At 39.0% G+C, this 8,276-nt stretch overlaps 1 long non-coding RNA gene across 1 annotated transcript; it reads left to right on the forward strand.

The window, feature by feature from the left end:
* The first annotated feature begins 708 nt into the window (after window positions 1-708).
* Window positions 709-1,916, forward strand: LOC123968548. The gene is made up of 2 exons (XR_006824481.1): window positions 709-811; window positions 1,411-1,916. It is a non-coding gene; the product is annotated as an uncharacterized LOC123968548 (long non-coding RNA).
* Window positions 1,917-8,276: the final 6,360 nt, after the last annotated feature.

The raw sequence follows: 8,276 nt of genomic DNA on the forward strand, positions 1-8,276 counted from the left end.
TAGGGAGTTTACCTTTTTCAAATCAACTCAATTTTTTTGTTTAGGTTATAATTAATTCGGTTCTGTTTTCTATTTGAATCTACTCATATTAAATGGAGAACATTTATTCTCAAGTATTTACTCAATACCAAACATTGTGAAATTTAATTAATAATATTGCTTGTAATCTGTTCCCTCATTTTTATTGAGTAGATATGGTGTATCTTTTCTTACAGTGACAAAGAAGCAGAAATAACAATGATATATTTTTTTTATTCTTAATAACTTACGTGTGTTTTTAAAACACTTCAATAAACTGTCTAAACTGGTGGCGTATAATATTACTGTTTTGTTTTGTAAAGTTTAAAAAAGGAATAAAAAACTGTTGGTGCAGGTCTCGAACTGCAGTGGTTCTCCGGCTCTGCAGTTCGATGATAAAACCATCAGCAAGTTCCAAACAGGCGTATTTTGATCGGGCAATGCACTGGTCTAGTTAGACTAGTGTCTGTCAGTTCAGCTGATCAGCTTCACACTTGGTGGATGTAGCGCTGAGGATCCACAGAAGTGCAGTGTTTAAGAGCAAGTTCCTATGTAGAATGTCATGACCCTGGGGTCATATGTTGTATGTATTTATCTCTCACCCTGCACTGTCAGCTGTTCTCCTCCCTTAGAGTGCACGCGTGTCACAGCTGAGGCAGCAGCCATCTTAAACCCCACTGACAATAACTCCTTCTCCTCTCTCTGTGCCGTTCCCAACATGAGCCTGTATACTGTGTGTATTGCCTGTTTCCATTGTGAGTAGAGAACCTGTGTTGTGAGCACATTAGACTTTGTAAGTAGTTTACCTTAATAATTTTGATTTTTGTCTTATGACAACCTTGTTTTGTTGGCTTTAGCCATGTTGTTTACTATGTAGCAATTTTCTTTGTGTGTCAGCTACAAGCAGTTAGGAGTTTGCACCCTTTTTCTCCTGTTCTTGAGATTAGAAGCCTAGTTTAGAGCTTTGTCTCGTCTTTACTTTGTTTTTGGTTTAGGAAAGTTTTAGGTTTTCTTAATGTTTTGGTTGTTTTGGGCACTGCTTATCTCTGAAACTAATAAACTGCTAAATTGTATTTCCTCTTGTTCTGGCATTGCTTGAGAATGGGAAGAGTGGGAAGCAACACATTTGTTACATCAGGATACCCCTAGGCCTTAGGAGAGTAGTAGTAGGGCTTCTGTGAACAACATCAGAGTATGGTCTAGTCCTGCTCTCTTATGAAAAGCACTGAGATAACTGTTGTCGTGATTTGGTGTTATATAAATTGAATATTAGTAGTAGAAGAGCATCTATTAGCAATGACAGCAACCAGTTGATTATGTTACATTTTGCTAAAATGCCCTTCCCTCAATTGTGTCCACTGTTCAGTAAGTTTACCATTTTTGTTTTGCCAGCAGAGGCCAAGCATGCATAAAAGCATCATCCTACAACAGAGCAGCCAGCACTCAGTGGATTATGGGAGGCAGAGGGCTGTGAAGGATACCCTGGTTGTGGTCTCAAGTCTTCAAATGTTGACTTTAGAGGATGCAGTCCTTGATTTTGCTCGTCGATAGTGAGCTGGTGACCTAAGGCGAACACATGCATAGGGTCCTCATCCTGACATCTCCTCATGAACTTTGACTAAATTATGCTCTGGAGCCATGTTTCCCAAAATGGGTTGCAGTCCCATTTGTATTGGGTCTCCAATAATGGAGACCCCTGTATAATGTGTAATATGTGGAGAAGCGCTCAGGGTTTGGTTTTAAATATGACTGGCATCCCCAAATGCAACATCTGCTGTATTTGGGGACAGTCCAAACATCTCTTCTTTGCAAAGAATCCTTCAAGAGGTGTTGATTTGAATTTGTCACAACATACTTGTGTGAATCTGACTTTCCAATTCATAAATGCATTTCGTAGACATGGTTTGTTTTGCCCTTCATCCATAGTTTGTAGATGTAAATTTGGGTCTCAGGGAGACACCAGATTCCTCTTTCGGGTCTTTAGCTGAAAAAGTTTGGGAACCACTGCTCTGGAGCGTTTAAGCCCTCAGTATGGTTTTGGAGATGTGGAGCGCTGTTGCTGACTCAGACAATGCCAGACTGACCATCTGGAGTCAAAACCCAAATTGGGCCATAAAACACACATGCACACAGACAGCCAGTGCACAGCTGTTATGCACAGCAGTTATGCATTCAGTTTAGTGGGTTGCCTGGCACAGTGTGGTTACTGCCCGCTGCTTGTCATTTCTGTAGACGCAGTTTATAACATCATTTCATCACAGCTAGCAGGTGGCTGTTGTCTTACTTTAAGTTAATAACAAAGGAAAAGTGAAGCATGCGAATGACGACATTTTAGATTCTTAAGCTCTGTGGGATGTTGGCCTGGGGAGGTGATAAATATGGTTCCTCCTAAGATTTACCAAATTAACACAACAAAGGGTCATTTTGTTCCCCAGTTCTAGTGCTAGGGGGTTAGGCTCCCGTTTTGAATATGCAGAAAGAAGCTCTCCAGGAGCAGTTCAAAGCACAACACTAAATCTATGTTCTTAGCTCCACTGTGTAAGCACACATTTTTTTCCTCTGACATCTCAGTTCTGTGTCTTTGTGCTTGACATGTTCATCTGCACCCACATCTTTTCAGGCGCTTGCACTTTGATCTTCCTGCGCTCAATATATCAGCGTGTGACATTGTGAACCATGTGCTCAACATTTAGATTCTAAATTTACACCACTGAAATAGCTCCTTATGCATTTAGCGCTGCTGCCGGCAGTAGCAGTATTTCTGCAGTGACGAGGACCAGAGCTTTAGAGAGGATTTAGGGCTGCTAGCCCACTTAAAGTTAAAACATAAGTGGAAGTCATGGGCAGACGAAAAGGTTATCTAGATTTGCGCAGTAGGATACTGTTTAGCTCAGTTTGCAGGTCTGGTTATATCAGAAATGTAAAACTAAAAGCTCTCAAAGTATTTTGATTATCTCAGATTTAACTTGCAGAACTTCTTTCTTTCACATTTCAGTGAAGAAAAACTGCTATAAAACTACCAACAACAAAAAAGAATAAAAAACCGTGTTGATTCTTTGTGTTTATTCAGTTAGTGTGTGTTGTCATATTAGAAATTATATCATTACACGGCATCAGAGGTTTCTATGTCATATCGTCCTACATATTCTGACAGTTAATTTAAATGGCCATGTGGGTCGTGGTGTATCTCCAAGCTGGTTTTGAGTCAAAAGTCCAGGGCTCCTAGAGGGAGATGGAGGAAACTCCTGGGTTGCAGAAAATACTGCAAAACTTTTTACTTTAACTGGGTGGCACACATCATTATGGTTGGGTTTGCACAACAATAAACACAGCATAGCAGCATACAAATCATACTCACTATATTCTCACATTGTGCTTACACTGCTACATTCATTTTAAAGGAATTCATTAGAATATGCCCAGTATAATGAAGTAGAAAGTGTGGGTATGTTTATTAATGCGCCTCTCCACTGCAGTGCTGTTTTTTAATTTTTATTTCCCCCTCTGGGTCTGCTTGTTTACAACAGCATTTAGAGGAACATGTTTGTTTGCTTCCTTCTCTTGATTTGCCTGATAACGATCTAACTAAATGTTACATAGAAAGTTTCTAAAGTGTCAGATAAACACCACTGCCCGTAAGTGAGTGCCTCTACAGTCAATATTAAGGATTACCACCAGATTTAATTAGATTGTAATGAGACCTAAATAAGAAAAGCTGCCCATACTGATCAGTGCTTAAAACAGCATTTTTTTTTTTTTAATTGTACCAAAAGAACCTCTGGTTATCGCGGTCATTTGCAACCAAACACTGGAGCTAAGTCCTGTCCTGTATCATAACCATCTATATATTGTGTTATTGTTAATGATTTAGGTCCTGGTAGCCATGCTATATCTCAAGTATGTGGTTTATCATTAAAATCTTCTTGTTTTCTAGAGGGGTTCTTGTTCTCTTTTTTTATAATTAGTAAATAACGGTGCTGGCTATAGTTTATCATTAGGTAGATCTGAGTCAAACAACCATAGGTAAACAAGATTATGTGTCTGGAGCCCTGCTAGCAGCTCTGTGAAACTGTACTGAGCTAAATCCTTATGTAAGACATATTATGTAAGCATTATAACATTTGTTAATTAGCACAATACAGTTGAGGTAAGGTGATCAGATTTCTGAAATGAAAACCGGGCACATTTTTGTTTTGGTGGTCAGTAGTCAGTAAAAATGTAATGCTGTTATAAATGAAATCAAGTCATTTTGAGGCAGAATCTACCTTTCAGTCAACAGAGGCTGCAATCACTTTCTCGCGGCGGCTGTGGCTCAGGAGGTAGAGCGGGTTGGCCGTTAATCGGAAGGTCGGCGGTTCAATCCCTGGCTCCCCCTGGTTGCGTGTCGAAGTGTCCTTGGGCAAGATACTGAACCCCGAATTGCCCCTGGCGGCTATTCCGCCAGTGTATGAGTGAGCGTGAATGTTAGTTTCCCTTTGAGCACTTAGGCTCAGTGTATGAATGTGTGTGACTGGTGAATGCAGATGTAGTGTAAAAGCGCTTTGAGTGGTCGAAAAGACTAGAAAGGTATTTCAACGGGTAAAAAGGATTGGATTGGTTGGTACACAGCAAGTAAAATAATGTAATAAGGATAATTGCAAAAAGAGATCACATCTTTATTTTATATATAACTTAGCATTATCATGTTAATTAGGCTGGTCCGTTTCCCAAATTTAAACAAGGATATTAGCGAACGCGTAGTTAAAAGCAAGTATATTCAGGGCTTGAAGATGATCCAGTAGTTAAGATATTTCAGTAAAGTGATGGATCGACTGACAAACCGAGATTATCAATGTGGCAAAAATACCTGATACCTTATAGTAGGCAGTAAGACGACAAAAACGTCAGAACTGCAGTGATCTATTCTTAGCAAAGAATCAAGCTGCAGAGTTTTGACTTTATTTACACCAAAACAGTTCTTTCAGTAACTTTATGGGGTGGCAGTAACTCAGACCGTAAGGAATAGGCTGGGAACCGGAGGCTCGCTAGTTCAAATCCAGCTCGGACCAGCGTTGCGGAGCGTGGACTGGTAGCTGGAGAGGTGCCAGTCCACCTCCTGGGTACTGCCGAAGGAGGCTTTGAGCAAGCTCCTGAACCCCCAACTGCTTGGGGCGCTAAGCGAACCATCTTCAGATAGTTAAATCAAACTCCTCATCTAACTCTGGGATATAATGAAATGAATGTATTACCCAAAATGTTGAACTATGTCTAAAACAGTCCTCTATAAGCTCAAAATATGTGTATATATATTTATGTGTATATACTGATATTGTTTTGCTTTCATGTTCAGAATCTTCTACATCCTGCCGTCATGAAGAAAATAAAATGCTGTCCTGACTTTGTTTTGCTACAGCAGATACAGATAAAATGTTTCTATTAGTAGAAGAGAGGCAAGAAAGGAAATTCAAGGGCAAAAGGGAATTAAAGAAAAAAAGAAGAGAAATGGCCAGATAAGATTGAACTTTTCATTACTGGTAAATTGCAACATATGGCAGAGGTGCTGACATTTGCTTTGTTGCTGTGATGCAAAATGCAAAGAGAAGATTAGGTTTGATGGCTCACTAACTGAAAAGCCAGAGGAAAAAAAAAAAAAAAACCATGAACGTGTCTCCTCCGCTATTAGATAATTAAATTGCTCCAGTGGTTCTTTGAAGCTTAGTACTTTAAAAAAAAGGGGAAAAAAACAGTTAGTGGGAGGTCTGGCTGGAGACCGCACTCACAACTCCTGCATCTAATTGCCACTCTGCTCAAACGTGGTTAATGTAGCCTCCCATAAGAATCTCTCAAATGCATCTTTCATTTGGTATAATGAATGTCTTGGAATTCGAGGGAGAAACACACACTTATGCAGATGTATTAACCACATAAACTCTGTTTGTTATGTCACATGGAGGGTTCTTATCTAAATCCTAACCCACCATGGACATTCACTATACAGTGGTCCAGCCTCCTCTCCTACTAATATACTGTGGTTAAAGCTAATGACTGAGTAAAGACTGTGTGGGTGCAGCCACTGCTTTCCCAATAGATAACAATACTGTATTTAACAGACCTTTCTTGGAATGGAGAGGTTGCTGAAGGTTGCAGACTCAGTTCAATGTCCTGCCATAAATAACATTACTATTATGAGTGTGAATCGAAATATGTTTTGTGGCGTGAAAACTTGAGTAAAATTTGAGTAGAGTGCAGCTAAATAAAATACCTCAGAGTACAGCGTTTAATCAGTAAACACGATGGATTGAATCAAGTGTCTCTCAAAGAGAGTGAAGTAATTATGAAGAAAACGATCAATCAAAGCAATTAGGCAACACAGGCTAACGGTGAATGTCATCCTTTGTCATCATGAAGCCACAAGGGAATCTTTTCTTGGTATGTTCTGTCACAGTGTGACATTTGTGCATCTTCACAGGAGTTTTGCTGTTGAAGGAAATATTGCTGCATTTTCTGACTAGAGACAACCTTAGGCTGTGATAGCAGTGCTTTTTAAAGATCTGTGTGTGTAGGTACTGCATTCAGTCTGAAGACAGAGCACATTTTGATCTGTCTGTAATGTTTGTACTTTGTGAAATAGATCACCCTCGAGGAAATGCAAACACAGAACCAGACTGTCACGTTCAAAGCAAATAGGCTATAGCTAAGAGCACTAACATTTAATGAATGAAGAGGAAGAAAGAGCAGGAAAAAAATCAAGATGTATTGAGCTTCTGAAGGAACTGTTTGATTTAGAACAAACAAACGAAAAAACACATAAACAAGCAAAGAGAGAAAAACATTTAGAAAAAAGGTTAGAGAATTATGCACAAGAAATAAAATTTTGTTGTGACTCTCTGGAATAGAACTGTATTTGTGCAGACTTGTAATGTCCTTGCGTCTTTGTGCTTATATTTAAAGCCTCCTTTGCTGCATGTAGGTGATAAAAAAACAAGCAGCTTGTTTGGTAGATGTAGAGGTTAAAAAAAGACAAACACAATCAAGCCAATTGCTTCAGAGACATTACTTTGAACTGCCAGTTTGTTGGTTAATTAGTTTATAGCACAAAACACTGAAAACTGAGGCTTCTTAAATCCACAGAAGAACTGTGGGGAGTTCTCAAAGATGTCTGAGCCGACCTACCTGCCAAGTTCCTTCAAAAACTATGTGCAAGTGTACCTAGAAGAATTGATGCTGTTTTGACGGCAGGGGGTGGTCACACCAGATATTGATTTAGATTTTTCTTTGTTCACCCACTTTGCATTTTGTTAATTGATAAATATAGTATGTTAACGTGTCTATTATTGAAAGCATTCTTACATTACAGTACTTTTTCCGCAGCTTAAACTTTCGCACAGTATTGTATATATACTTCCCTGGAATTTAGGTACGGATTGTACCAGCAGGCGATGATCTGGTATTTTCATTTAGCAGGTGAGTGAAGCTGTTATCGGCTGTGAAATACAAAATGTTTAGAGTTGGTTCACATTGTTCCACCATCCAAAGACTGAACACGTCTGGCATATTGTGTATTTAGATAAGGAACATATAGTGTAGTTTCACCACCTTGGTTATACTGAGGGTGGGATATTTCCTTTTCCTGTTGATCATGCAAAGGCTCATTAGGAAGCCAAAGAAAAACAAAGCAACAGCCAACCAAAACATGACAGCAATGCCGGTTATGTAAAGTGCTCTAAGATAGAACAAAACACTGTCACGAGGCATGCCACCTGTTTTACACATCAAAGTTAGTTTACTAGTCCCAAGGAAAACCACACAGTCTGTGAAAACAGCTGCATCCTCAGTGGCTGTCGAGGAGCTTTGTCAAGTCCTACAAAAATAACCTGAGAGATGTCATAGTGATGTCATTACAGTTGTTACAAACTGGAGGTGTGGAGTCTGATAAACAGGGTTGTTAGATAAAAGGATGAATGAAAAGGTGCAATCAAATTGCATCATGGGAATTAGGCTCTTGTATGGACTAAAAAAATGGATAAAAAAAACACCTTTCTATTATGAGTGCTCACACGTCATATTAAATCAGTAATTTTCTATAAGAAGGACTTTTATTGTTGTAGGTAGTAGGGTCATACTAAGGACTTATCTTGAGATCATTTTAGATCATATGTTAAAAACATGACCAGGTACACTAACAAAAAAAAAATGAACCTTGACCTTAAAATAAGTTAATTATTCCCTCAAAATGTTTTCAAGTTGAATCAACATGATTACATTCATCTAACTCCAAC

The sequence above is a fragment of the Micropterus dolomieu genome, linkage group LG03 (assembly GCF_021292245.1).
Source record: "Micropterus dolomieu isolate WLL.071019.BEF.003 ecotype Adirondacks linkage group LG03, ASM2129224v1, whole genome shotgun sequence".
In the NCBI taxonomy this organism is placed as follows: domain Eukaryota; kingdom Metazoa; phylum Chordata; class Actinopteri; order Centrarchiformes; family Centrarchidae; genus Micropterus; species Micropterus dolomieu.